Source organism: Lepisosteus platostomus, unplaced genomic scaffold (genome assembly GCF_059453375.1).
Source record: "Lepisosteus platostomus isolate fLepPlt1 unplaced genomic scaffold, fLepPlt1.hap1 Scaffold_30_H1, whole genome shotgun sequence".
NCBI classification, from domain to species: Eukaryota; Metazoa; Chordata; class Actinopteri; order Semionotiformes; family Lepisosteidae; genus Lepisosteus; species Lepisosteus platostomus.
Window position 1 is genome coordinate 408,063 of NW_028291658.1, and position 25,552 is coordinate 433,614.

General features: G+C 44.7%; 8 non-coding genes and 2 pseudogenes across 8 annotated transcripts; 4 read left to right on the forward strand and 6 right to left on the reverse strand.

The window, feature by feature from the left end:
* Nucleotides 1-225: 225 nt before the first annotated feature.
* Nucleotides 226-367, forward strand: LOC148634827 (U4 spliceosomal RNA). Its single transcript, XR_015933448.1, has one exon. It is a non-coding gene; the product is annotated as a U4 spliceosomal RNA (small nuclear RNA).
* Nucleotides 368-4,701: 4,334 nt separating this feature from the next.
* trnag-gcc (transfer RNA glycine (anticodon GCC)) lies at nucleotides 4,702-4,772 on the forward strand. Its single transcript has one exon. It is a non-coding gene; the product is annotated as a tRNA-Gly (tRNA).
* A 5,457-nt stretch (nucleotides 4,773-10,229) lies between these two features.
* On the reverse strand, nucleotides 10,230-10,371 carry LOC148634829 (U4 spliceosomal RNA). The gene has a single exon (XR_015933437.1). It is a non-coding gene; the product is annotated as a U4 spliceosomal RNA (small nuclear RNA).
* A 1,293-nt stretch (nucleotides 10,372-11,664) lies between these two features.
* On the forward strand, nucleotides 11,665-11,783 carry LOC148634830 (5S ribosomal RNA; annotated as a pseudogene).
* A 635-nt stretch (nucleotides 11,784-12,418) lies between these two features.
* On the reverse strand, nucleotides 12,419-12,582 carry LOC148634831 (U1 spliceosomal RNA). Its single transcript, XR_015933326.1, has one exon. It is a non-coding gene; the product is annotated as a U1 spliceosomal RNA (small nuclear RNA).
* A 1,806-nt stretch (nucleotides 12,583-14,388) lies between these two features.
* On the forward strand, nucleotides 14,389-14,507 carry LOC148634832 (5S ribosomal RNA; annotated as a pseudogene).
* Nucleotides 14,508-17,232: 2,725 nt separating this feature from the next.
* On the reverse strand, nucleotides 17,233-17,314 carry trnas-cga (transfer RNA serine (anticodon CGA)). The gene has a single exon. It is a non-coding gene; the product is annotated as a tRNA-Ser (tRNA).
* Nucleotides 17,315-20,059: 2,745 nt separating this feature from the next.
* Nucleotides 20,060-20,173, reverse strand: LOC148634834 (U5 spliceosomal RNA). The gene has a single exon (XR_015933378.1). It is a non-coding gene; the product is annotated as a U5 spliceosomal RNA (small nuclear RNA).
* A 392-nt stretch (nucleotides 20,174-20,565) lies between these two features.
* On the reverse strand, nucleotides 20,566-20,680 carry LOC148634835 (U5 spliceosomal RNA). Its single transcript, XR_015933381.1, has one exon. It is a non-coding gene; the product is annotated as a U5 spliceosomal RNA (small nuclear RNA).
* Nucleotides 20,681-23,961: 3,281 nt separating this feature from the next.
* Nucleotides 23,962-24,103, reverse strand: LOC148634836 (U4 spliceosomal RNA). The gene has a single exon (XR_015933441.1). It is a non-coding gene; the product is annotated as a U4 spliceosomal RNA (small nuclear RNA).
* Between the last annotated feature and the right edge of the window lie 1,449 nt (nucleotides 24,104-25,552).

Here is a 25,552-nt window from a genome sequence, read left to right on the forward strand (position 1 = left end):
GCCCTTCGTCATTGTTCTGTCAGCTTGTATTTAAAGGGTTGTATTTCTGCTGCTGAAAAGAATCAACGGCTTTCTTTGTTCCCAACGGAGCCCTTGTCTGTCATGAAATTCTTCAAAACCTCAAGCTAGAAGAAGACGACAAATATGAAGCGTTACAGCAACGACATGCCATGAGACAATTGATAACGATTTCCATAGGATCCCCGCGGTTGCCTGGCAACCGTCAGCTTTGCGCAGTGGCAGTATCGTAGCCTGTGAGGTTTAGCCGAGGCGGGATTATTTCTAGTTGAAAACTTTTCCCAATACCCCGCTTCCGCCGGTTTGCAATACAATCGGCGAAAGCAATTTTTGACAGTCTCGTTAGAGACTGAGCAAGGTGTTTAAAGACAGATTTGGTCATGGTGACATCATGGTAGAAAGAAGCGAGCTTGTTCCCAGTGGGCATTGATTCGTCGAATATACGTATATTTACGGTGAAATTACGGCTATACGTATATATACGTCGCCTCGAAGTATAATCAACGTCGAATTGCAACCGTAAAATTGACGACATTAACAAACGCATATATAACGTCGAAAACACATCTAACACAGTGCCTGAGGCTTTTTACTGTATGTATCGTGTGTGCCGCAACTAGGAGTATACGGCACTCTGCACAGTGTACGAAGTAAATTATTTTCGCAGCAATTAATTTACACGTGTATAATAAATATAGTAAATATAATAAATTAATTACTGCGAAAATAATTTACTTCGTACACTGTGCAGAGTGCCGTATACTCCTAGTTGCGGCACACACGATACATACAGTAAAAAGCCTCAGGCACTGTGTTAGATGTTTTTTCGACGTTATATATGCGTTTATTCATGTCGTCGATTTTACGGTTGCAATTCGACGTTGATTATACGTCGAGGCGACGTATATATACGTATAGCCGTAATTTCGCCGTAAATATACGTATATTCGATGAATCAATGCCCACAGCTTGGCATACAAGGGTTTTGCTGAGGGGGTCTTGCCACCTGCCTGAAAAAAAACAGTAAAATGTTTGAGTGCCTATAGAGTTTCTATTTTTATTTTCTTGACAAAAGTCCCCCATCAGTGCGCGGTGCCCGAGGAAAAATCTGTAGGGGGGCGTCTGAAATTCTGAGGGGGGAGTGATATTTCGGTTGAAATGGAGCTGTACGGTGCAGCTACCCAAATGAAATCTCGCAGCTATGCCATTGATTAGTGCTTCATGATAGAAGATAACGACTAGCAATCTGGTATTTGCGATGAAGTTCAGTTTCACATTTTTCGTCACTCTCAAGGTTTGTATTGCCTGGAGCGAAAAGTACCATAAGCGTTCATTTTTGCAGCTACATGGACGTTCTGAATCGTTAAGAAAAAAATGTTGTAAAACCAACAGAAAGCACAGACTGCTATAACTAGTCCTAGTTATATAACGATTTTAAATATAATGATAAACTACTGCAAGGAATCGGTCCACCTGAGCAAACAGGATCGTAATGTTGACACTCAATAATATGTGCAGTTCCTGGACGGATAGCCCTCCTGCCCATCAAACAGACTGAGTGACTGTTCGTGTCATTTAGTGTTGTCTGACCATTGACAAAGTACAACTATTTTTTTAGGGTGCAAATTAAGTTAGGTAAAACTTTTTGCCCAAAACTGAAGGGGCGACATTCCCCCCTCCCCCCGTGATGCCAGGTTTGTCCCCATCCTATTCCATAATGTCATTATATATAATACCATACAACAGTGACCGATCCTTACTTATTGCATGCGTTAAAATTGCACATCAGCTCATAGCAGCGATGTATTATCAATGTTAAATTTCAACCATAATATCGACAACATTAATAAACGCATACATTGAGAAAATATCGAACCCAGCATATTTTCCGGTTATATACCACAATGCATTGCTAGTATTCGTTGGTCACCATTTTGGACACGTTTTTCAAACGTAGAAGTATATCCGAAAATATCTCAGCAATCCTCTTTTGACGAGTAAGTATGAACAATAATAATACTATCTGAATACATACAGATCTTTCTTAATATTATTTTGATTAAAATAGTACGTGAATAAGCAAAAAATGGCACATAAAATAGTGTGAATGGGGAAGATGACACAAAATCGTTTTGCCGTTTCTCTATTCTTATTCTATGTTGTACTTTCAAACTTTGGGTACTCTTTAATTAGGACAGACTTTATTGCTCAACTGCTATGATGCAAGCCAAATTTTATACATTTATTTCAGCTTTGAGCTTAGTAAACCGTTCATTTTTTAGATTATACTAAAGAAGATATTAATCATCAATTATTTGGGAAGTAATATTATATAATTTTCTCCTAGCTGCGGTGCTGAAGTCCCACCCTACATCAACAGAAAAAGAAATAAAGGAGCACGCAATGTGTTACTTGAAGAATGCATATGCAAGGCAGGGGGCCAAGAGATCTGGACTCTGAAAATAATAGGTTTTTGGTTCTAACTGTTAGGATAATTAGACAGGGTTTGCAAATAGTGGACAAAAATCGTCTTAACTTCCATTGTAATATTTTATATTTTATGTAATATTTTTTTCTTGGAAATATAGAAGTTGTACATTTTAAAATGTATATTTGAATCAAAATGTGGTTTTGAGTTAGTGTGTTAATGTAATTAGTTTTGTGTTTGTCATTACTATACTGTATATTGCCATGTTACCAGAATTTGTAGCTGAAGTTTAAGACTAGTTGTGTTTTTATGATTATTGCCCATATGTTGATTGTTGATTGATTGTATACAATGTATAATTTGAAATACATATGTTTCAGGTGTGAATGTGTATTTTCAGAATCATTGGCTTGTTTTACTTGTTTCTACACCTATAAAATCTATCTTTGATGTATAATAGACCTCTACCCATATACGTATAATAGACCTCTAATGTTATCCGTATAATAGACCTCTAACCATATACGTATAATAGACCTCTAAAGTTATCCGGAACTCCAACCATATATGTATAATAGTCCTCTAAATTTATCCGTATAATAGAACTCCAACCATTTATGTATAATGAACGTCTAAACATAGACGTATAATTGACGTTTAACTTTAGACGTATATTAGAATTTCATTCTAGACGAATTGTAGACCACATTTAGACGTCTAAGATATGCGTTTAATAGACGTATATTATACGTCTTTTGCCCAATGGGTTACGTCTCAACAGAAACGCTCTTTAGCTCTTTCAGCGTTATGCAGAGAACATCGTCTGTCGAGATCATTTTTAGTCAGCGCGAAACGCCGTGTGCTGTCAGTTTGATTTCATATTGCTCGTAGCGGCGCCCGGCTTTTGTCTGTCAAACGTTAGGTTGCGCTTCTTCATGCTGCATCGTCGGCATGAGTGGAGCTTTATAAACGTCTGTACTTACTGCGCCCCATAAGAAATCGTTTGTCCCCGTTCAAAAGAGATTGTGCGATGTCCTGCAGCAAACCTTTGACAGTTTGAAAAGAGGAATTTATTCTGCTTCCTGTGCGTGCAGTAGTTACAAAGTTGAACGCCTTTACACGATCTGCTGCAGTTTTCAGTGGGCGGGCTTTGTCAAATGGTTTGGAAAAACGCACTGTGTTTCGGCTCGGGAAACATCATGAGCAGTGTCCTGCATGTTTTCTGTGTATAGCTGTCTTTTAACGCATACAGAATTAATTCGAAATCATTGATTTCTCCAATTAACAAGGGTCCCTTAAAGGATGAGTCAAAGTAACGTCTAATCGGATTAGTTTCCTTAGAGCTGGTTCAGAGTTTGCTCAAGAGTTTACCTTTCACAGATGCGCAAAGAAGAATGTTGGGGGTGCACGCTTCAAGGCGCCTTACAGCTGTAGGGAGTGATTCGAGACGATTCGTGGCGTGTGCTCGTTCCCATATACCGTACGACCCGGGGTGCAGTGCTAGGATGACGTACAATACCGCTTGGGCACGTAACAGCGTTATATGCAAGTGCGGGACGTGAGGGTTTTCGTTTGTTCGTTTTGTTTTGCTCTGCTTTGCTTTGTTTTGCTTTCCATCGCGTTGGTAAGAGCGTAAATAAAAAGGCGATTCCTGTGTCTACCACTAATGTAAGAGCTATTTCAAGTGCGACGTGGTGCGGCTTTTCAAATGCTTGTGGGCATTTCTCTGTTGTTGATTCTTTTTTTGTGTGTAACAAAGTGGCATTTTCATGTCCGGACGGGGAGACTTTATCATTCCGACATGAAGCCACCCTTAAGTCCTCTGAGGCGTGTCTGTCTGCAAGGCTTGTATTTTGGAAATGTTTTTTTGAAACGGAGAACGACTTTGAAATAGGCTTCCGCCGGCGCCTCGCGATCCAGGTAAGATTGTAGCAAGAACGCAGCGGCGGTGGGGCTTGCTGTAGTCGTGGCTGAGTGGTTAAGGCAATGGACTAGAAATCCATTGGGGTTTCCCCGCACAGGTTCCAATCCTGCCGACTACGTTGTCCGCCTTCAGTCGGTGTGTTTCGGCACAAGCAAAGAAGCGCGCCTCTTTGCTGTTCCTGGTGGTTTTAAAACGCCCAATCGCTTGTACCTGCTGCCTTGGAAATAAGTTCTTCAGCGTCCGCAAATGGCATTTTGCAGCTGGAAGCAGATGTCGACGCGTTTTGCACAGAGCACCAAAAAAGCGTCTTTTTTGAAGGCCCAGGCACTGAGCATTGGTGGTTCAGTGGTAGAATTCTCGCCTGCCACGCGGGAGGATCGGGTTCGATTCCCGGCCAATGCAGTGGCTTTTGCAGCGAGCGGCTCCATCACTTGCATCCCCTTGCAACTTGCAACTAAAAACCCACTGAAGCTAAGCAGGTGTGAGCCAGGTCAGTACCTGGATAAGGATGAGCTACAGGGAAAAACAAAGCTTCCAGCTGGAAGCGGTGTTAATGGTGCCGGCGGGGGGGCGCTCACCCTGAGGTCTGTGCGGGTCCCAATGCCCCAGTATAGTGATGGAGATGCTGTGTTGTAAAAGGGCGCTGTCTTTTGGATGAGATGTAAAACCGAGGTCACAGCGCTCTGTGGTCATTCAAAATGACCACCAAAACCTTTGACAAAAGCTCTTGGTAATTGATGGTCTTCAATAATGCTTCTCCTTTAGGTACATTTTAAATCAGCTGAAAAATGCTGTGAAATGGGGGGGCACTTCAGGCCAGTGTAGGATTTGGGTTACAAGAACCATGAAACTGCACGAGAAAGCCCGTACACTGAATTACACGGCTTTCTATTCAAAGGAGGACAAAAGAAATTCCCTGAGTTTGATTTTTTGCAGCACAGAGAGGAACACTGTCGTGAGGCCGGTTAGCTCAGTTGGTTAGAGCGTGGTGCTAATAATGCCAAGGTCGCGGGTTTGAGCCCTGTACGGGCCAGGTCTAGGTCCAGGTCCCTGTTTGTGAAACAGGCAAATGACTGTCTCAGGGGCCCATTCCTCATTCTCAAGACACATGTATGCAGTATGTACACCGTGCATTGAGCAATAGGGACTGAATACACCACAGGTAAGGTTAGAAGTCATTCTGAGGTGCCACATGTGAGGGATACAGCTAGGCATCCGAAATGTAGGGTTTGAGACCCTTCAGGAGTATTGCATCCTTTGAGACAGACCCGTGCATGTTAAACAAATGATCATTTCTTTCGGCATTAGGGACTAAATATACTAAACATATGATGCTAAAATGTTATTTTCACATATATTAATGTAATAAATGATTGCTTATGCTTTAGAAACAAATCTAATTAAAATAAAAGCTTAAGTTTTGTATTTATCTTGTACCATAGAACATGATTTTCTTTGTATTTCAAGCCCACAAAGCGTCCAAATGACGCACTACATGATATAAGGAAGATTATCACATGCATATCGGTATTATCTTTCTTATGAAAATGCATTCCTTTCATTACCTTTTACTTTTTAAAATGAACTCAAATTGAGTATAATGTAATAATTTAAGTAGAATAGATTCTAATAATATAATGATCCAGTGTTTTGCACTACTTCACTGCTTCACTGCTCTATGCCATCTGGAAATAAATCCTCAGACTGCTTACTGCCCTGGGCATGTACCAATAAATTAAAGGAGCACATCTGTTTATCACTGCGTTGAAGCAGGAGACACACAGTCTCTGCAAACACATCCTAGATACAGTGTTCCAGCACCTTTGACCTCATCCAGAACATATCATTTCTTGAAAGGGATTGCTGTCCGAATGCACATCTGAATCCCAAACAGAATCTCTAGTAAAATACGATCATTTGTGAAACAGGCAAATGACTGTCTCAGGGGCCCATTCCTCATTGTCAGACACATGTATGGAATGCTTTCACCGTGCATTGAGCAATAGGGATTAAAAACACCGCAGGTAAGGTTAGATGTCATGTTCTATGATCATTTCTTTCAGCATTAGGGACTAAATATACTAAACGTATGATGCTAAAATGTTATTTTTACATATATTAATGTAATAAATGATTGCTTATGCTTTATAAACAAATCTAATTAAAATAAAAGCTTAAGTTTTGTATTTATCTTGTACCATAGAACATGATTTGCTTTGTATTTCAAGCCCACAAAGTGTCCAAATGTTCTATGATCATTTCTTTCAGCATTAGGGACTAAATATACCAAACGTATGATGCTAAAATCCTGAAAAAAGGATGTGCTCCATCTCGTCAGTAGATTGGATTCCAAAACTGATTTGGGTCAATATACATTACCTTTGAAATTAAAGTACAGTCTACTGTAGGGAACCATCAACTTAGAAAGCATTGGCCTTCCCTGGGGGTCAGGTAGGTGCAAAAGATAAACCTTTATCCTATCTTTATCTTAAGATAAGTGGCCAAGCAGTATTTTTCCAAGTTTCACCAAGCACATCATGTTGCCATAGTAGACAAAGTTCTATAAAATGTTAAATAACTTTTAAAAAAAGTATCTTGGTCTTACAGTACTGTACAAGGTGAATTAAACTGTCCCTGGTAATAAAAAGTAATTAGAAGCATCTCAGAAACTTTATCTCTAGAAACATTAGCTGTTTTATATCATGTAATTTAGTGTGATGTTGTCAGAATTCAAGGACATTATCACACACAGAAATTGGTTCAGTTAAATCTAAAAAACACAGCTAAACATGGGTTTAAATGTAACAGAAGTCTTACCTCTTGTCAAAAGATTTAATTCAAGAAGCGATGTAATAAATGATTGCTTATGCTTTATAAAGAAGCTTAAGTTTTGTATTTATCTTGTACCATAGAACATGATTTTCTTTGTATTTGAAGCCCACAAAGTGTCCAAATGATGCACTACATGATATAAGGAAGATTATCACATGCATATCGGTATTATCTTTCTTATGAAAATGCATTCCTTTCATTACCTTTTACTTTTTAAAATGAACTCAAATTGTGTATAATGTAATAATTTAAGTAGAATAGATTCAGGTAGGAAATATATTATATAATATATTTTGACAGACAAAAGTCATGATGTTTATGGCTGACATCATTTCACATGGGTGAATTTTAAGCTAAGAAATAAAAACATTTACAATGAAGATACCATTGCTTAATTTTAAATGCCTTTAAAAAATAAATACCTCCTGAGAATAATTTGCCACTCCCAGATCCTTGGTAAGGTACTGTTTGAATCCAATCAGGAGAGGAGCATCCAGGGAGTGCTTTCTATAGAGTCCAGCTTGGGCCACTCTCTTCCGGCCTGCTGATACTTTTTAACTACTCAGGGCCTGTAAGGATATAAAACACCGGTTTAAACATTTTATACCTATAAGACAAATTAGAATTTTAGTAAAAAATAGATACATCTGAAAAATAAAAAAGTCTTACTGCTGATAGAGTTCTTCAGAGCTCACATCTTCCCCTTCCTTATCCGCTTCTGTTTCAGTTTCTAGAGCAGCCTCTGGCATCTCTTCCTCCTGGACAGCGGCCTCTTGCTCAGGGCCGCTGGAATGCAGGTAGATTCTTTTCAACATGCTTTTACATAATATGTTGTAACAATGATTTCAAAAAGAAACTACAGAAGCCTTACAGATTAAAAATATCTCACCTTGCCAATGTGTCTTCAGGCTTCCCATGTACAAAAAGGCCCAAGGACTCTAGCAGTGTTACAACCACTATCCTGTTTGCCTCACCAGACACGATCTCTATTCTGTGGTAATCCACGATGACCCCGTTCTTCAGGTGATTCATCATGTCCTCCCTCGCCTGTTGAGAGGCCATCCTGATCTTTTCTGCCGTGGCGTGCTTCATACACGCCCTCTTCAAGTGAGCAGGAAGCTGATCAAGAGTATTCAGGTACATCTTGCACACCAGGGGAATCCGCGCGGGTTTCCTTTGAAAATAAATAATACCATCTGTGTATAGAAACAAGCTAAGACTGATTTCTTAAATTATCCTTAATTTTCTCTCTCATAGTTTGAGCATAATGATTTTATTGCATTTATATAAGAATTGCTCATTGCTCCTAAATAAATAATGGTTTCATAAAAAAATGAACACTTACTTGGTCTCAGTCACAGACTTTCCAATAGAAGCCATTGTGGAGTTCAGCAACTGCAGGTCCTAGAAGTGGGGAAGGAATTTTAAAAGAGAAATTGAATTACAATACAGAAGGAATGGCTGAGGGTTCACTGAAATATATAAATATACAAATTCCAAAGACTGAGTCCATATAGAAACAACTACCTTTCATTTTCAGTATAAGAAAAAAAAAACTATCTTCCAAAGCATCATAAAATTGTCCCTTCTTCCAGACTCTACTTCTCTCTTGTAGTAGTACAGCAGACCTTTCCAGGTGAGCAGATCACAGAGTCTGAAATGAGCTTCCTCCATCAAGCAAAGTACCTGAACATGACTCTGTCTTCATAAAAGCGCCCCTGTAATAAAGAAATTAAATCCGAAATCAAGAGGGCAGTTGCCTACTGAAATACAAGAAGTCATCAATTTTAACCTAGCAACACATTAAAGGCTGCATCTATACAAATACGATTCTAGAAATGCTCACCAGATTACGTTTTAAGAAGGAACTGCGCCTCAGGTTCCGCCGAGATCTTAACTCGGATGGCAGGATTCAGAGTCCGGAGTGCGGACTGATGGCGCACGGAGGGTCCATATACTGTGGATCCCTCAGTGATCTTCCGCGTATTCAAACCGCCAGCGTGTGACTCCCCTGTCCCCGTGACCTCATTGCTCTGCTCTCTCCTCTGTGCAGCTGAGCCCGACTCACGGTAAAATGGAAAAAAATATGCCCTCGACGTGAGATTTATTCTGGAGCGAGCCAGTGTTGCGCATAGCTGCCTTCAAAGCAGTTAACCCAGGTTCGATTCCCGGCCAACGCAGTTGCGAATGTTTTCAAATGCTGTCATGAGCCTTGGATTGTGACTAGCAAAGCGAAGCCTTTTGAAAGAGCTAAAGCACTGCAAAACGGAATTGAAGGAGAATCTTACAGGGGATTCTGAGCAGCGTCTGCATACATGCAGTCAGATAAAGGTGCTGAAAGCTTGAGCTACTCTCAATGTCATGCTGCCCTTCCCCGGAGTAAATCTGTTACATTGAAAGAATGCTTCTGGCAGGTTCAAAAAGGGACCCTTGTTAATTGGAGAAATCAATGATTTCGAATGAATTCTGTATGCGTTAAAAGACAGCTATACACAGAAAACATGCAGGACACTGCTCATGATGTTTCCCGAGCCGAAACACAGTGCGTTTTTCCAAGCCATTTGACAAAGCCCACCCACTGAAAACTGCAGCAGATCGTGTAAAGACGTTCAACTTTGTAACTACTGCACGCACAGGAAGCAGAATAAATTCCTCTTTTCAAACTGTCAAAGGTTTGCTTTGCGAACGCTGCAGGACATCGCACAATCTCTTTTGAATGGGGACAAACGATTTCTTATGGGGCGCAGTAAGTACAGACGTTTAAAATGCTCCACTCATGCCGACGATGCAGCATGAAGAAGCGCAACCTAACGTTTGACAGACAAAAGCCAGGCGCCGCTATGAGCAATATGAAATCATACTGACAGCACACGGCGTTTCGCGCTGACACAAAAGTAATCTCGACAGACGCTGTTCTCTGCATAAAGCTGAAAGAGCTAAAGAGCGTTCCTGTTGACACGTAACAAGCTCGTTTCTTTCTACCATGATATCACCGTGACCAAATCTGTCTTTAAACACCTTGCTCAGTCTCTGACAAGACTGTCAAAAATTGCTTTCGCCGATTGTATTGCAAACCGGCGGAAGCGGGGTATTGGGAAAAGTTTTCAACTAGCAATAATCCCGCCTCGGCTAAACCTCACAGGCTACGATACTGCCACTGCGCAAAGCTGATGGTTGCCAGGCAACCGCGGGGATCCTATGGAAATCGTTATCGATCGTCTCATGGCATGTCGTTGCTATAACGCTTCATATTTGTCGTCTTCTTCTTCTTCTAGCTTGAGGTTTTGAAGAATTTCATGACAGACAAGGGCTCCGTTGGGAACAAAGGGCGTTGTGAGAAAACCGTTGCTTATTTTCAGCAGCAGAAATACAACCCTTTAAATACAAGATGACAGAACAATGACGAAGGGCATGCCGGGAGGAACTCATGCACTACAGAGGAAAGGGGGCGGGCACGTACAGTTCACATTCAAGCCACAAGTACTCTTCTTGGATGTTGCACAAACAAATCCTAACGTCTTGAAAGCATTGCAGCATGTTTGTGTCCCACTTCCCGTGGCTGCGGGACGACTGACACGAACGGACAAACACAATCTGTGGCGTTTAGCGTGACATAGTCTTGCAGGCATCGTGCTGTCTCACTGCAATATTATACCGCTGGAGGAAACAGTCCATCTGGCCATGAAACTCATTTGAACGTCTAGCTACAGCAACTAACAATGTCATGATTTATTCAGGATGTGTGGAATCAGCACGTCCCGGAGACAGCTTCCGAAATCGTGAGCATTCTCTGGTGGTAGGGGCGTTCAAGATGGCGCTCAGGTGGGAGGTAAAGTTTAGTGGTTGGGGAGTTTTTTTTAGTTTTTCATGACCTGAATGTTAATTTTTGCTTTTTTTGACTACAGAAAAATAAGGACTTAACACTAGTTGTTTAAACTTCAGTTTTAATTGAAAGAAAAAAAAAACGATTTTTTTTTAGGTTTAAAAAGTCCGATATGAGTAACACTGGGAAAAGAAAAGAGAGTGCTGGGTCTTCGAAGGAGAACTCTAAGATACCTCAATCGTATATGTATAGCACTACAAAAAAATCGATGGCAACTAAAGGGAAAAGTGAAGCAGCTGCAGGGGCAGCAACAGGGCGGAGGCGCCGCGCGCCCGGCCGACGTGTTGGACCGGTGCGCTTTACGTGCTGAAATAAACACGCGACAGCCCCGAAATGTTTCCAGAGTGCTGTGCACTGAAGACTTGGCTGGTGCTCCTCTGTGCAGATTGTTGGTGCTCCTCCAGTGCGGGACGAGCCAACACAAGGGAGCGCATTCGCCAACATCCAGGCACGCAATGCGATTTGGAAAGCAGCTCCTTTCCAAAGAGTTGCACACGAACGATCCTTCAGTCCCGCTCGGGGGGCACGGAACCCCCGCCACACACAGCTTCAAGTAGCGAGTCAGGCGCCGGGGCTTTCGCTTACGGCCGCACCACCCTGAACACGCCCAATCTCGTCTGATCTCGGAAGCTAAGCAGCGTCGGGCCTGGTTAGTACTTGGATGGGAGACTGCCTGGGAATACCAGGTGCTGTAAGCTTTTGCTCTCCCGGCCAGCAGGGGTCGCCGTTGGTGCCGTAGGCTTTGGGAGGAAAACCTGCAGGATGGAAAGGTGATCTATAGCCTCATCTCTAGAGATGTTTTGTTGCTGTGGCATGTGTGTGACCCATATTCAAAAAAAAAACCCGTCTGTAAAACGAATATCGAAGCTGCCTCTAAATCTGCAAATGAAGATGAGTCGATAAACCACTCGTTTTTCGTATAACTAGACATATATTCATTTGTTACCGATTTCATTCATTGAGCACGGATACAATAGAGGTACAGCCATTCACTGTTTGACATGTCTGCACTGGTACAGAACCGAGCAATCAGAAAACGGGTGAAACTGTCTTTAGACTCAGCATACAGTACCGAGGCCCCCCATGACCAAATAAAGGCTAACCTCGATAATCAGCCTAAAGAACGCAGACTACAGCAAAACGACTGACTTTGAAAAGGGAATGAACGTCCGGAAGGAGTAGTGGAACTAGCTTGAGATGCTTCTCCGGACCCCTAACTAAAAGCCACCGAGAACCAGCAGCGGCGTCGACTCCTGTCGAACCGGGATCCTTCCGCAGCCACGCAGCTCGTGGTGTCCTAACCCTCCCGTATCTGATTTTGGACCAAGCACATCAGGGGAGAGCGCGAACGCAGTCCCCCACTACCAGAAATTATGCAGTCGAGATTCCCACATTTTGGGAATTCGCAGGGGTCAGCACAGCCGGAGTGCAATGGCCGAGCCTCGCCCTGGGTGAACCTCCTTCTTGATCAAGGTATCTCCCCTGCCAGGTAAGTATGAGTTAAACAGGCCCCTGCAAGCGGCCCGCACCCACAGCACAAATCGCGCAGCCTAGGCCACCTCCTCGCCCCGCACGCCACCGCCTCCTGCTGGGCCCACTCTTTCACACACTCACACGCCACACTAACACTCAAAAGTGTGGGCAAAACGAGAAAACGAGCGCGCCGTTTCCTACACATCTGCAGTCGCCGTTGCGCATTCGCAGCATGTCCCGGGATGCAATTCGGCCTCATTTGCATAACTCCAGACCGGCAGATCGCCACGCAAGCTCGCGACGTGCGCCTGCCACACACCGAACAAACCTTTTCAGCAATTTCCAAAAAACGGGCCTGCTCGCCTGCCCACAAGGCTCCGTCTCTTACCTGCTCTCCAGAGCCTGCTGCCTTCTGTGCTTTTCTCTCGGCACCGCTGCAGTGCACACAACTCCTGCAGCGGGAGGGGGGGAGAAAGTTCCCGCGCTCCGCCGCAGGGAAGGCTCGCTCCATGCGCACACGTCCTTTCGATGCCAGTCCAACAAGTGCTCCGCATTAGCTGCGTCGGGGCTCCGGCGTGTCGCACCTCACCTCACCTCGCACTGCCCCCTCCTTGAATGTCTGCCGCTGGGCATGCCCCACTCTCCTCCGCCTTATCTTATCGCGTGTGAGCACCGACAATGGCCACAATGCCGGGGAATGGCACCTGTAAAGTGTTAATTGGGGCACAGGAACAGCCCGTCTCGTCTCGGGGGGGCCGGCTTCAGAGACAATACAGCAAACACAGCGGGGCGGGGGAAGAAGACGACACCACACATGCGGGTACATTCAGCTCCGGCGGGAACGAGACATTTGTCGGTCTTTTCAAGTGCCGAGAGCCGAGCAATCCTTCACTTGTATCGTTTCTCCCCGGTGACTAGATCTGGCCCTGCGACTCTCGACTGGGCTCACCCCCGGGGCAGCCCAGCAGGTGTGAGCCTGGCCGGCACCCGGATGGGAGATTCCACCCCGGAAAAGCTCCGGTTGCTGCTGCTCCTGCAAGAGGTGTGACTGGGACCAGTAGGGAGCGCTCACCCTGCGGGCTGTGTGGCTCTCTTACGCCCCAGCCTCCTGATGGCGACACTCTGCTGCACAAACAGGCGCCGTCCTTCGGGGGAGGCGTCAATCCGAGGTCCCGACCCTCCTTGGCCATTAGGAAACCCCAGGGCGTCTCTCAAAAAGAGATGCCGGGGGTGTCCCTCTGGTGTTAGTGCTCCCCTTTACCCATCAGTCGGGGTCTCCTCCTAATCCCCGTCTCACCTGTAACAATCAATGACGAGGCCCCCCTGTCCGTGAGATTTAGTACTCGCGCAAGAGACCGGGGGCAGAGCGCGAACGCGGTCCCCCGCCCCCCACAAAGTGCGCGCTCCGGGTTCCCTCTCGGGGCCCTGCAACACAGCGGAAGGGCAGCGAGAAGGAGCCTCTTGCTCTGACGCCGCAAGGCCACAAGAGGGTGGAGGCGCCGCGCGCCCGGCCGACGTGTTGGACCGGTGCGCTTTACGTGCTGAAATAAACACGCGAAAGCCCCGAAATGTTTCCAGAGTGCTGTGCACTGGAGGTTTTTGTCTGGTGAAGACTTGCCTGGTGCTCCTCCGTGCAGATTGTTTGTCCTCCTCCAGTGCGGGACGAGCCAACACAAGGGAGCGCATTCGCCAACATCCAGGCACGCAATGCGATTTGGAAAGCAGCTCCTTTCCAAAGAGTTGCACACGAACGATCCTTCAGTCCCGCTCGGGGGGCACGGAACCCCCGCCACACACAGCTTCAAGTAGCGAGTCAGGGGCTGGGCTTTCGCTTACGGCCACACCACCCTGAACACGCCTGATCTCGTCTGATCTTGGAAGCTAAGTAGCGTCGGGCCTGGTTAGTACTTGGATGGGAGACTGCCTGGGAATACCAGGTGCTGTAAGCTTTTGCTCTCCCGGCCAGCAGGGGTCGCCGTTGGTGCCGTAGGCTTTGGGAGGAAAACCTGCAGGATGGAAAGGTGATCTATAGCCTCATCTCTAGAGATGTTTTGTTGCTGTGGCATGTGTGTGACCCATATTCAAAAAAAAAACCCCTTCTGTAAAACGAATATCGAAGCTGCCTCTAAATCTGCAAATGAAGATGAGTCGATAAACCACTCGTTTTTCGTATAACTAGACATATATTCATTTGTTACCGATTTCATTCATTGAGCACGGATACAATAGAGGAACAGCCATTCACTGTTTGACATGTCTGCACTGGTACAGAACCGAGCAATCAGAAAATGGGTGAAACTGTCTTTAGACTCAGCATACAGTAACCACTCGGCCACCTCGTCTAGGAAACTGGGCTGTCCTGACATGGGTTGGCGCACTCCAGTTGATCTTTTTCTTTTTTTTCCCTCATACTCGAGGGTCATTTTCCTGTTCCACATGCGATTTCAACATTTTCCTTGGGAGATGTCAAGCCAGCAAGCCACTGCTGTGGTTCAGTGGCCAGTGTGGAGTTCAGTGGCCCTGTTGTACACAGAAAGCACATTGAGCTCCTTGGACATGAAAAGTTCCAGATAAAAGCCATTTGTCATCCTTTCTCTTGGTGTCGATGTTGCTATTGTATGTAAAGGTGGCAACTTGCTCAGCGAGCAGGCGGAGCACACACCGAATGCAGATGTGTCTGAGTGGTGTGTCCAAGTGGCTGCAAAAGGACAGCACTCCCGGGGCGCCGTGGCTTAGTTGGTTAAAGCGCCTGTCTAGTAAACAGAAAATCCTGGGTCCGAATCCCAGCGGTGCCTTTTTTTGTTCTGTGTTCTCGAACAGAACTGGTCATTATGGACAACCGCATATGTCTAGACTTAATTAAATGCAAGTATTCATTTCCTGTCTTGAACGACTTGTTTTTCTTAAAATGGATGCAACTTGCAAAACATGAAATACAAACCTCGCTAATCAGCGCTCGCGGCTGGCAAAAAAAAAAGAAGTCAGCAATGTTTTTTTCTTTAACCTTAAGCCTGCTAATGGAGAAGAACCTAGTCGCCACATCACATACATCCGTTTCAACGATAAGAAGGTAACAACTATCCTCACTCCAGAGTAAATCTCACGTTGAGGGCATATTTTTTTCCACTTTACCATGAGTCGGGCTCAGCTGCACAGAGGCGAGAGCAGAGCAATGAGGTCAGGGGGATAGGGGAGTCACACGCTGGCGGTTTGAACACGCGGAAGATCACTGAGGGATCCACAGTATATGGACCCTCCGTGCGCCATCAGTCCGCACTCCGGACTCTGAATCCTGCCATCCGAGTTAAGATCTCGGCGGAACCTGAGGCGCAGTTCTTTCTTAAAACGTAATCTGGTGAGCATTTCTAGAATCGTACTTGTATAGATGCAGCCTTTAATGTGTTGCTAGGTTAAAATTTATGACTTCTTGTATTTCAGTAGGCAACTGCCCTCTTGATTTCGGATTGAATTTCTTTATTACAGGGGCGCTTTTATGATGACAGAGTCATGTTCAGGTACTTTGCTTGATGGAGGAAGCTCATTTCGGACTCTGTGATCTGCTCACCTGGAAAGGTCTGCTGTACTACTACAAGAGAGAAGTAGAGTCTGGAGGAAGGGACAATTTTATGATGCTTTGGAAGGTAATGTTTTTTTTTTCTTTGAAATCGAAATGAATCAGAATATCAGTGCAAAAGACAAACTCTTGGTTTGGTTTAAAGAGATATGGTTTTAAAACAGACAAAATGTAGAAAACAGGTGTTTCTCACTTTTGGAAAAGAATGGACCGGGGGTAATATTTTACTAGTTGCAGTGCTAAGCTCACTGGGTTACAGTCCTGCAGTGTCACACCAGGGCCAGTGGTGCAATGGATAATGTGTCTGACTATGGATTAGGAGTTTGGAGGTTTGACTCCTGCCTGGCGCTGGTTGTTTTTAAACACATCAGCCTACTCCCTAAGTAGCCTGTGCTACTTACTGCATTGTAATCGTACCCAGTAAGAGATTTCCTTCATGTAAATGAACTGCACCTGACAGCTTTAGAAAAACACCTGGGCTCAGTACGGTGCTGAGAGCTCAAGTTGTACCAATAAACTTGACAGTAAAAGGTTGTAATTAGTCAAGAAATAAAGTCGAACAACAGCTGCGGGTTTGATTCTGAACGTATCAGATTGCAGCACCTTTTACTTCAATTGACAAATGATAGAGATTCGAAGAGAGATCCTTCAGACCAGCAAGCGAACCCACGGCTATTTCGGTTTTCTATCTAGGCAACGTTGGTGTCTGCAATAGCATACATGAAAGCGTGATGCAATTTCTGTGGCTACATTTGTTGCACGTCATGCACAGTAAGAGTGTTTCTAACACCAAATAAAAAGTCAACAATTAGCGATCACGCCTTCTCCTCAGTTAACCCACTGAAACCCTTGCTGTTAACAGTTCTTTAATGCGTGCTTTACGAGCACCTACATATTGTGTCGGTTCTTTCAGTTTTATTCATTAGGTTTTCAAAGGCATAAGTAGAACACCAGAGGTGCGAACGCAAGATGTGTGGTTATCTGAAGAACTCATTTCCATGGCAGCGGGGCCAAGCGATTTAGCGTTTTTATAGTACCAGGAAAGGAGAAACAGCACTTCGCCTTTGCCGCGCAAGTACAAGGAGACGTGCGGCAGACGCCGTAGTCGGCAGGATTCGAACCTGCGCGGGGAGTCCCCAATGGATTTCGAGTCCATCGCCTTAACCACTCGGCCACGACTACAGCGAGTTCGCCATCGCCGCATTCCTCCTTTAATCTAACACGGAGTGCGACGTGGCTGCGGAAACCTTTTCAAAGTCGCTCTCCGTTAAAAAAAATAAATACCTTTGACAAAATACGTGCCGGCAGATAGACACGCCTCAGAGGGTTTAAGGCTGGCTTCACGTTCAAATGATAAAGTCTCCCCGTCCGGATGTCAAAATGCAGCTTTGGCAGACAGAACAAACAGCAACAAACCACAAATGTGGATAAGGATTTTACAAGCTGCACCACACTGCACTTTCAAAAGCATTTACATTCCTGTTAGACGCAGGAATTGCCTTTGATTTGCGTGCTTACAAACGCCATGGAAAACGAAACAAAACAAAAGCCCTCAGCTCCTGCACTTGATTATAATGCCGTTACGTGTCGAAGCAGGAATTTACGTCATCCTACCACTGCAACACGGGGAATAGAGGGAAATGAGCACACGCTACGAATCGTCTCAATCATTCCTGTTAGACGCAGGAATTGCCTTTGATTTGCGCGCTTACGAACGCCATGGAAAACGAAACAAAACTAAAGCCCTCAGCTCCTGCACTTGATTATAATGCCGTTACGTGTCGAAGCAGGAATTTACGTCATCCTACCACTGCAACACGGGGAATAGAGGGAAATGAGAACAATCTACGAATTGTCTCTAAACAGTCCCTACAGTTGTAAGACGCCTGGAAGCGTGCACCCCCATCATTAATCTTTGCGCATCTGTGCAAGGTAAACTCTGGAGCAGTCTCTGAAACGGCTCAAAGGAAACACGTGATTGATTCCATGTGCATCTGGGGTTCATTTCTTATTTACATTTAATTCAAGGGAAAGGCTTGGGTCAGTTTCAGACGGCCTCCAACAGCGAGATTCAAGCGTCCCACCTTCAGCCCAATCTGCGCCGCCAGAACGCCAATGGCTCCTCTGGTCTCCGGGGTGCGGTTGTGACTCCGTAACCTAAAGTGTTGGTGGCAGACAAATGGAGACTAACAGGTGATGTCCTAGGACATGACTACATTGTGACACTCGGTGGGGATGGTGACCATTGCTTGGAAAAGAGTGCGAGGCCCCTTTAGAAAAACATTTTGTTAACAGGCATTCTGCCTCAGCCTAAACACCTATAGCTTGCAAAGCACATGCTATTAGACAGGCACCTCTGCAAGACCTTAAGAGTCTCTTAAACTAGTGATAGAAAGGTGTTCCCAATAGGCGATGTTCGGCTTTCAAATCATCTCTCCGTGGAAGCGCCGAGATGCAGCTGTTTAAGGCTTAGAAGCAGCTGACTGTTTCACTACCTAGCTGATCACTGTCAGTCAGGGAGCTCAGAGGTGAAAAGCCTGTCTGAGAGACAATTGGTCGTCGATCAGTTCAATATGTTCCGTACCAGCTCGGCGCACATGAGATCATCTTGGTAGCCGTGTAGCTCAGATGAGTGAGAGCGTGTGTGTGTGTACCACCGTGATTGGATGCCGGTCCTTCTCAGGTCACAGTAAACCTTCTGCTGCCTAACTTCCCTAATTTTGGGGATCCCTTTGAAAAAGCAAAGGAAAAAAAAACTGGCTCTCATCAGCGTGATTGACCCTCCCCAGTGTGCCCCAGTGGCCTAATGGCTAAGACACTGGCCTCCTAAAACAGCGATTGTGGGTTTGAGTCCCATCTGGGGTGCTCCTGTCCCATTTTGAGCGTACAAATGTCCTTGTGATTTGCAAAGCTACAACCCCACCTTACTCAGTGAGCGTCTCTGCTTTTCTCTCACATACAGTTGGGAGAAAAACTTTTGTAAACAGCCCTTCGGAATGATGTGGATTTCTGCATGAATGGCTCCTAACATGTGATCTTATCTTTATCTAAGTCATAATAATTAATAAAGAGAGTCTGATTTCACAAACAACACACGCCCAACATTTGACATTGCTGTTTCTTTATTGACCAAATGGTTTAAACAATCAAGGTCATTGATGGAAAAAGTATGTGAACCCTTATATTAAGGAGCTAGTGGAACCTCCTTTATGACAAAAACCTCAATCCCCACTTTCTGTAGCGGCTGGTCAGACCTGAGCAGCGGTTAGGAAGTATTTTGGCCTATTCCTCTATGCAAAACTGTTTCAGTTCATGTATATTTTTGGGATGTCTTGCGCTGAACGGCCTGCTTCAGATCACGCCACAGCACTTCAATGGGATTGGGGTCAGGACTCTTACTTGGCCATCCCAAAATATGGAATTTCTTCTGTTTCAGCCACTCTGTTGTTGATGTACTCCTTTGTTTTTGTCATGCTGCATGACCCAGCGTCTTTCGAGTTTTAGATCACAGGCAGACACCCTGACATTCTGCTGTAGAATTTCCTGATACATCTTGGAATTCATCGGTCCCTCGATGATTGCAAGCCGTACAGCCTCCGCCATGCTTCCCAGGTGGGATGAGGTTTTGGAGTTGGTATGCAGTGTTTTGTTATCTCCAAACATAACGCTGTGCACATTTACCAACAAGTTCAGCTTTTGTCACGTCTGTCCACAGAACATTGTTCCAGGAGTTGCTCTGGAACATCCACGTGGTCTTTAGCAAACTTGAAAGGGGCAGTGGGGGCAGACACTTCCCGCCCCCCAAAGAAAAGAGCGCCAATCAGACAGGCGGAGACCAAGGACTCGCAGAGCAGACAACCACAATCGCCATAACAAGAGCGATTGTGAGCGGTTTTGTTTTCTCTCTTTGACCAGCCCAGCTGCGCCCCACCCGAAAGCAGGGAAGCAGAAAAATTGCATGGAACTCATTCATGCTCCTCTCCACGGAAATCTTTAGTAAAAGACAAAAGATTTGTATGAAATGAATAGAAACCAGAGTGCGTGGCTGCACAGCTTCAGGAGCCCAGGCCACCTTCAAGGCCTCTGCCCTGCCGGTCGTGGTTGGCAATGCACCTGGCCTTACAAACGAGCCAGTGGGGTCCGTTCAGCTCCGGGCTCATCGCCTGCGGCTCTCGGCTTGCGGGCGTGCCCAATCCGTGCGATAACTCGGAAAACACCCGGCCACACTGTGCCGGAAACGACGCACTCTGGGAAGCCGCTTTGCAAAGCGAGGTCCCAAGATCCCCTGCGGCCGGACACTTCCCGCCCCCCAAAGAAGAGAGCGGCAATCAGACGGGCAGAGACCGAGGACTCGCAGAGCAGACAACCACAATCGCCATAACAAGAGTGATTGTGAGCGGTTTTGTTTTCTCTCTTTGACCAGCCCAGCTGCAACCACCCGAAGGCAGGGAAGCACAAAAATTGCACGGAACTCATTCATGCTCCTCTCTACGGAAATCTTTAGCAAAAGGCGAAAGATTTGTACGAAATGAAGAGAAACCAGAGTGCGTGGCTGCACAGCTGCAGGAGCCCAGGCTGCTTTCAAGGCCTCTGCCCTGCCGATCGTGGTTGGCAATGCACCTGGCCTTACAAACGAGCCAGTGGGGCCCGTTCAGCTCCGGGCTCATCGCTTGCGGCTCTTGGCTTGCGGGCGTGCCCAATCCGTGCAATAACTCGGAAAACACCCTGCCATACTATGCCGGAAACGATGCACTCTGCTACAATATGATTGCTACATATCTGCATTTGTTGGTTTTTAAGGAGTAAGAGTGCAGGGAGTTTAAACCTGCGATCCAGTGTGTTGAAGTATTTCACAACACTACCCCTAGCACATCTGGAAATAAATCCTCATAATGATTATTGCCCTGGGCATGTACCATAAAATCAGTGAGCATATATATATATATATAACTGTGTTGAAGCTAGAGACACAGAATAACTGCAAACACATCCTAAATACAGTGTTCCTGCACCTTTGACCTCATCCAGAATGTATCCTTTTTTGAAAGGGATTGCTGTCAGAATGCACAACTGAATCCCAAACAGAATCTCTAGTCAAATATGATCATTTGTGAAACAGGCAAATGAGTCTCTCAGGTGCCCATTGCTCATTTTCCGACACATTTATGCAATACTTTCACCATGCATTGAGCAATAGGGATTAAAGACACCACAGGTAAAGTTTTCGCGTTGAGCAATAGGGATTAAAGATACCAGAGGTAAGGTTTAAAAGTGATTCTGAGGTGTAACACATCAGCTAGGCATCTGAAATGCGGGGTTTGAGAGCCCTTCAGGGAACACCGTACCTTAAAGGTACCAGAAGTCCACTAGTATAAGCATTAAGTCACTGTCACCCCTGTTACAATGTGATTGCTACATATCTTCATTTCTTTGGTTTTTAAGGAGTAAGAGTGCAGGGGGTCTAAATCTGCGATCCAGTGTGTTGAAGTATTTCACAACACTACCTGTAGCCCGTCTGGAAATCAATCCTCATTCTGATTGTTGCCCTGGGCATGTACCAATAAATCACTGAGCATATATATATATAGCACTGTGTTGAAGCTAGAGACCTGTATGTATAATATGATGCTAAAATGTTATTTTCACATATATTAATGTAATAAATGATTGCTTATGCTTTATAAACAAATCTAATTAAAATAAAAGCTTACGTTTTGTATTTATCTTGTACCATAGAACATGATTTTCTTTGTATTTCAAGCCCACAAAGTGTCCAAATGACGCACTACATAATATAAGGAAGATTATCACATGCATATCGGTATTATCTTTCTTATGAAAATGCATTCCTTTCATTACCTTTTACTTTTTAAAATGAACTCAAATTGTGTATAATGTAATAATTTAAGTAGAATAGATTCTAATAATATAAAGATCCAGTGTATTGCACTGGCCTGGTCAGCCTGGCCTGGTGGATGGTGCACATAGCACTTTCAGTGCTGGAGGTGTTAATGGCGGAGGTGTTGGAGAGTGATAGCTGTGTGGGATGGGTGGGTGAGTAGCTGTCGTGGGTTGTAGCTTTTCCTTTGCAGCTTGTCCTATACCTTCCTCCTGTAGGCGTCCTTGCTCTCTCTCAACTTCTGTTTTAGCTCCCATCATGTAATGATGAACATGATTTACATGATAAAAGGAAGATTATCACATGCATATCGGTATTATCTTCCTCATGAATATGCATTCCTTTCATTACCTTTTAATTTTTAAAATGAACTCAAGTTGTGTATAATGTAATAATTTAAGTAGAATAGATTCTAATAATATAATGATCCAGTGTGTTGCACTACTTCACTGCTTCACTGCTCTATGCCGTCTGGAAATAAATCCTCAGACTACTTACTGCCCTGGGCATGTACCAATAAATTACAGGAGCACATCTATATATCACTGCGTTGAAGCAGGAGACACAATCACTGCAAACATCCTAAATACAGTGTTCCAGCACCTTTGACCTCATCCAGAACGTATAATTTCTCTCAGGGGCCCATTCCTCATTCTCAAGACACATGTATGCAGTACGTACACTATGCATTGAGCAATAGGGATTAAAGACACCACAGGTAAGGTTAGAAGACATTCTGACTATATTCTAAAATATTGGACTCATATTCTTATGATGGCAGACATGATGCTGTGTTTAAAACCGGGGTTAATGGACATTATATGACTGTCAATTCTGTTTTGTTTTGGAGACTCTTGGCTGCCTATGTGGTACAGTGCAGCGTGAAAAAAACATTTTCCAAAACTGTGTCAGCTCAAAAGTTGTAAGAAAACCTTTCCAGCTGCTTTAACTCTCTTCATTTTTGTCATTTAATTGTCTGTCGGCACTATGTGGTAGGGTTGCATGACAACCCATCTCACCACGGAAAGGAACCTAACAGCTTTTGTAAGAGAGGAGAAAGGGACCTGGCCTGTACGGAGATCGAACCCACAACCTTGGCGTTATTAGCACCACGCTCTAACCAACTGAGCTAACCAGCCTCACGACAGCAATCCTCTCTGTGCTGCAAAAAATCGAACTCAGGGAATTTCTTTTGCCCTCCTTTGAATAGAAAGCCGTGTAATTCAGTGTACGGGCTTTCTCGTGCAGTTTCATGGTTCTTGTAACCCAAATCCTACACTGGCGTGAAGTGACCCCCCATTTCACAGCATTTTTCAGCTGATTTAAAATGTACCTAAAGGAGAAGCATTATTGAAGACCATCAATTACCAAGAGCATTTGTCAAAGGTTTTGGTGGTCATTTTTAATGACCACAGAGCGCTGTGACCTCGGTTTTACATCTCATCCAAGAGACAGCGCCTCCGTCACTATGCTGGGGCATTGGGACCCGCACAGACCTCAGGGTGAGCGCCCCCCCGCCGGAACCATTAACACCGCTTCCAGCTGGAAACTTTGTTTTTCCCTGTAGCTCACCCTCATCCGGGTACTGACCTGGCTAACAAATGCTTAGCTTCAGTGGGTTTTCAGTTGCGAGTTGCAAGGGGATGCAAGTGATGGAGCCGCTCGCTGCAAAAGCCACTGTTTTGGCTGGGAATCGAACCAGAGCCTCCCACGTGGGAAGCGAGAATTCTACCACTGAACCATCAATGCTCAGTACCCAGGCCTTCAAAAAAGACGCTTTTTTGGTGCTCTGTTAAAAAAGCGTCGACATTACCTCTTTCAAAAGGCTTCACTTTCCTAGTCAGATTCCAAGGCTCATTGAACCCGGGCTGTTTCCTCCAGCGGTATAGTATTGCAGTTAGACAGCACGATGCCTGCAAGACTATGTCACGCTCTGACGAGACTGTCAAAAATTGCTTTCACCGATTGTATTGCAAACCGGCGGAAGCAGGGTATTGGGAAAAGTTTTCAACTAGCAATAATCGCGCCTCGGCTAAACCTCACAGGCTACGATACTGCCAATGCGCAAAGCTGACGGTTGCCAGGCAACCGCGGGGATCCTATGGAAATCGTTATCAATCGTCTCATGGCATGTTGTTGCTGTAACGCTTCATATTTGTCGTCTTCTTCTTCTAGCTTGAGGTTTTGAAGAATTTCATGACAGACAAGGGCTCCGTCGGGAACAAAGGGCGTTGTGAGAAAACCGTTGCTTATTTTCAGCAGCAGAAATACAACCCTTTAAATACAAGATGACAGAACAATGACGAAGGGCATGCCGGGAGGAACTCATGCACTACAGAGGAAAGGGGGCGGGCACGTACAGTTCACATTCAAGCCACAAGTACTCTTCTCGGATGTTGCACAAACAAATCCTAACGTCTTGAAAGCATTGCAGCATGTTTGTGTCCCACTTCCCGTGGCTGCAGGAGGACTGACACGAACGGACAAACACAATCTGTGGCGTTTAGCGTGACATAGTCTTGCAGGCATCGTGCTGTCTCACTGCAATACTATACCGCTGGAGGAAACAGCCCGGGTTCGATGAGCCTTGGAATGTGACTAGGAAAGTGAAGCCTTTTGAAAGAGGTAAAGCACTGCACAACGGAATTGAGGGAGAATCTTCCAGGGGATTCTGAGCGGTGTCTGCATACACGCAGTCCGATATGGGTGCTGAAAGCTTGAGCTACTCTTAATGTCATGCTGCCTTTCCCCGGAGTAAATCTGTTATATTGAAAGAATGCTTCTCGCAGGTTCAAAAAGGGACCCTTGAATGTGGACATAAAAAAACAAGAGTTCGCTGGCATTATATGCTAGAAGACACAGACCGGCGCCAGACCGGTAAAATGCCAGATGAACTAGGGATTGGACAGTTTCCAAGTGCTTGTACAATCGATGGAAATGTTCAAATAAATGTGCAAAAGAAATAAACAAAATAATCATTTATTTCTTTATCATATTGGCTAGCTAATGTCTTTGCTAGTTAGTGGCTGTGTTTCTGCGTTGGGTAGCAACGGGTGACTGTTCTCAGGCGGAAGATGTAAACAGCTTAATGTTCGTGTTAAATAATTCATTCTATACAGCAATCGCATATTTGGGTACCGTTTCATAAAACTTTCATGCTTAAAATGTTTAGGGAGAAATGGAAGACTGGTGTGTATTTTTTCTTTAAACTACCAAGACCAGCCATACACAGTACAGTTTATGTACATACAGTAATGTTTATGTTCCTAAATTAATATTGTTTATGACCTTCAGATGCGTTATGCTCCTCTTCTTTTTATGCTCAGCTACTAAAATTTCCCTTTAGTGGTAAAATCCATATAAATATTCAAAACTAAGCGGATTAAAATGTGCACAGTAAAGACATTAAATGATTAAATCTTTTCACTACCAACCAATGCACCACGAGTGCCCCTGTCGGTCATTTTGGCCAGCCAAGCACTTACCGCGGTGTCCTCCGGTGCCCTGCAGTGGCTTGTGGG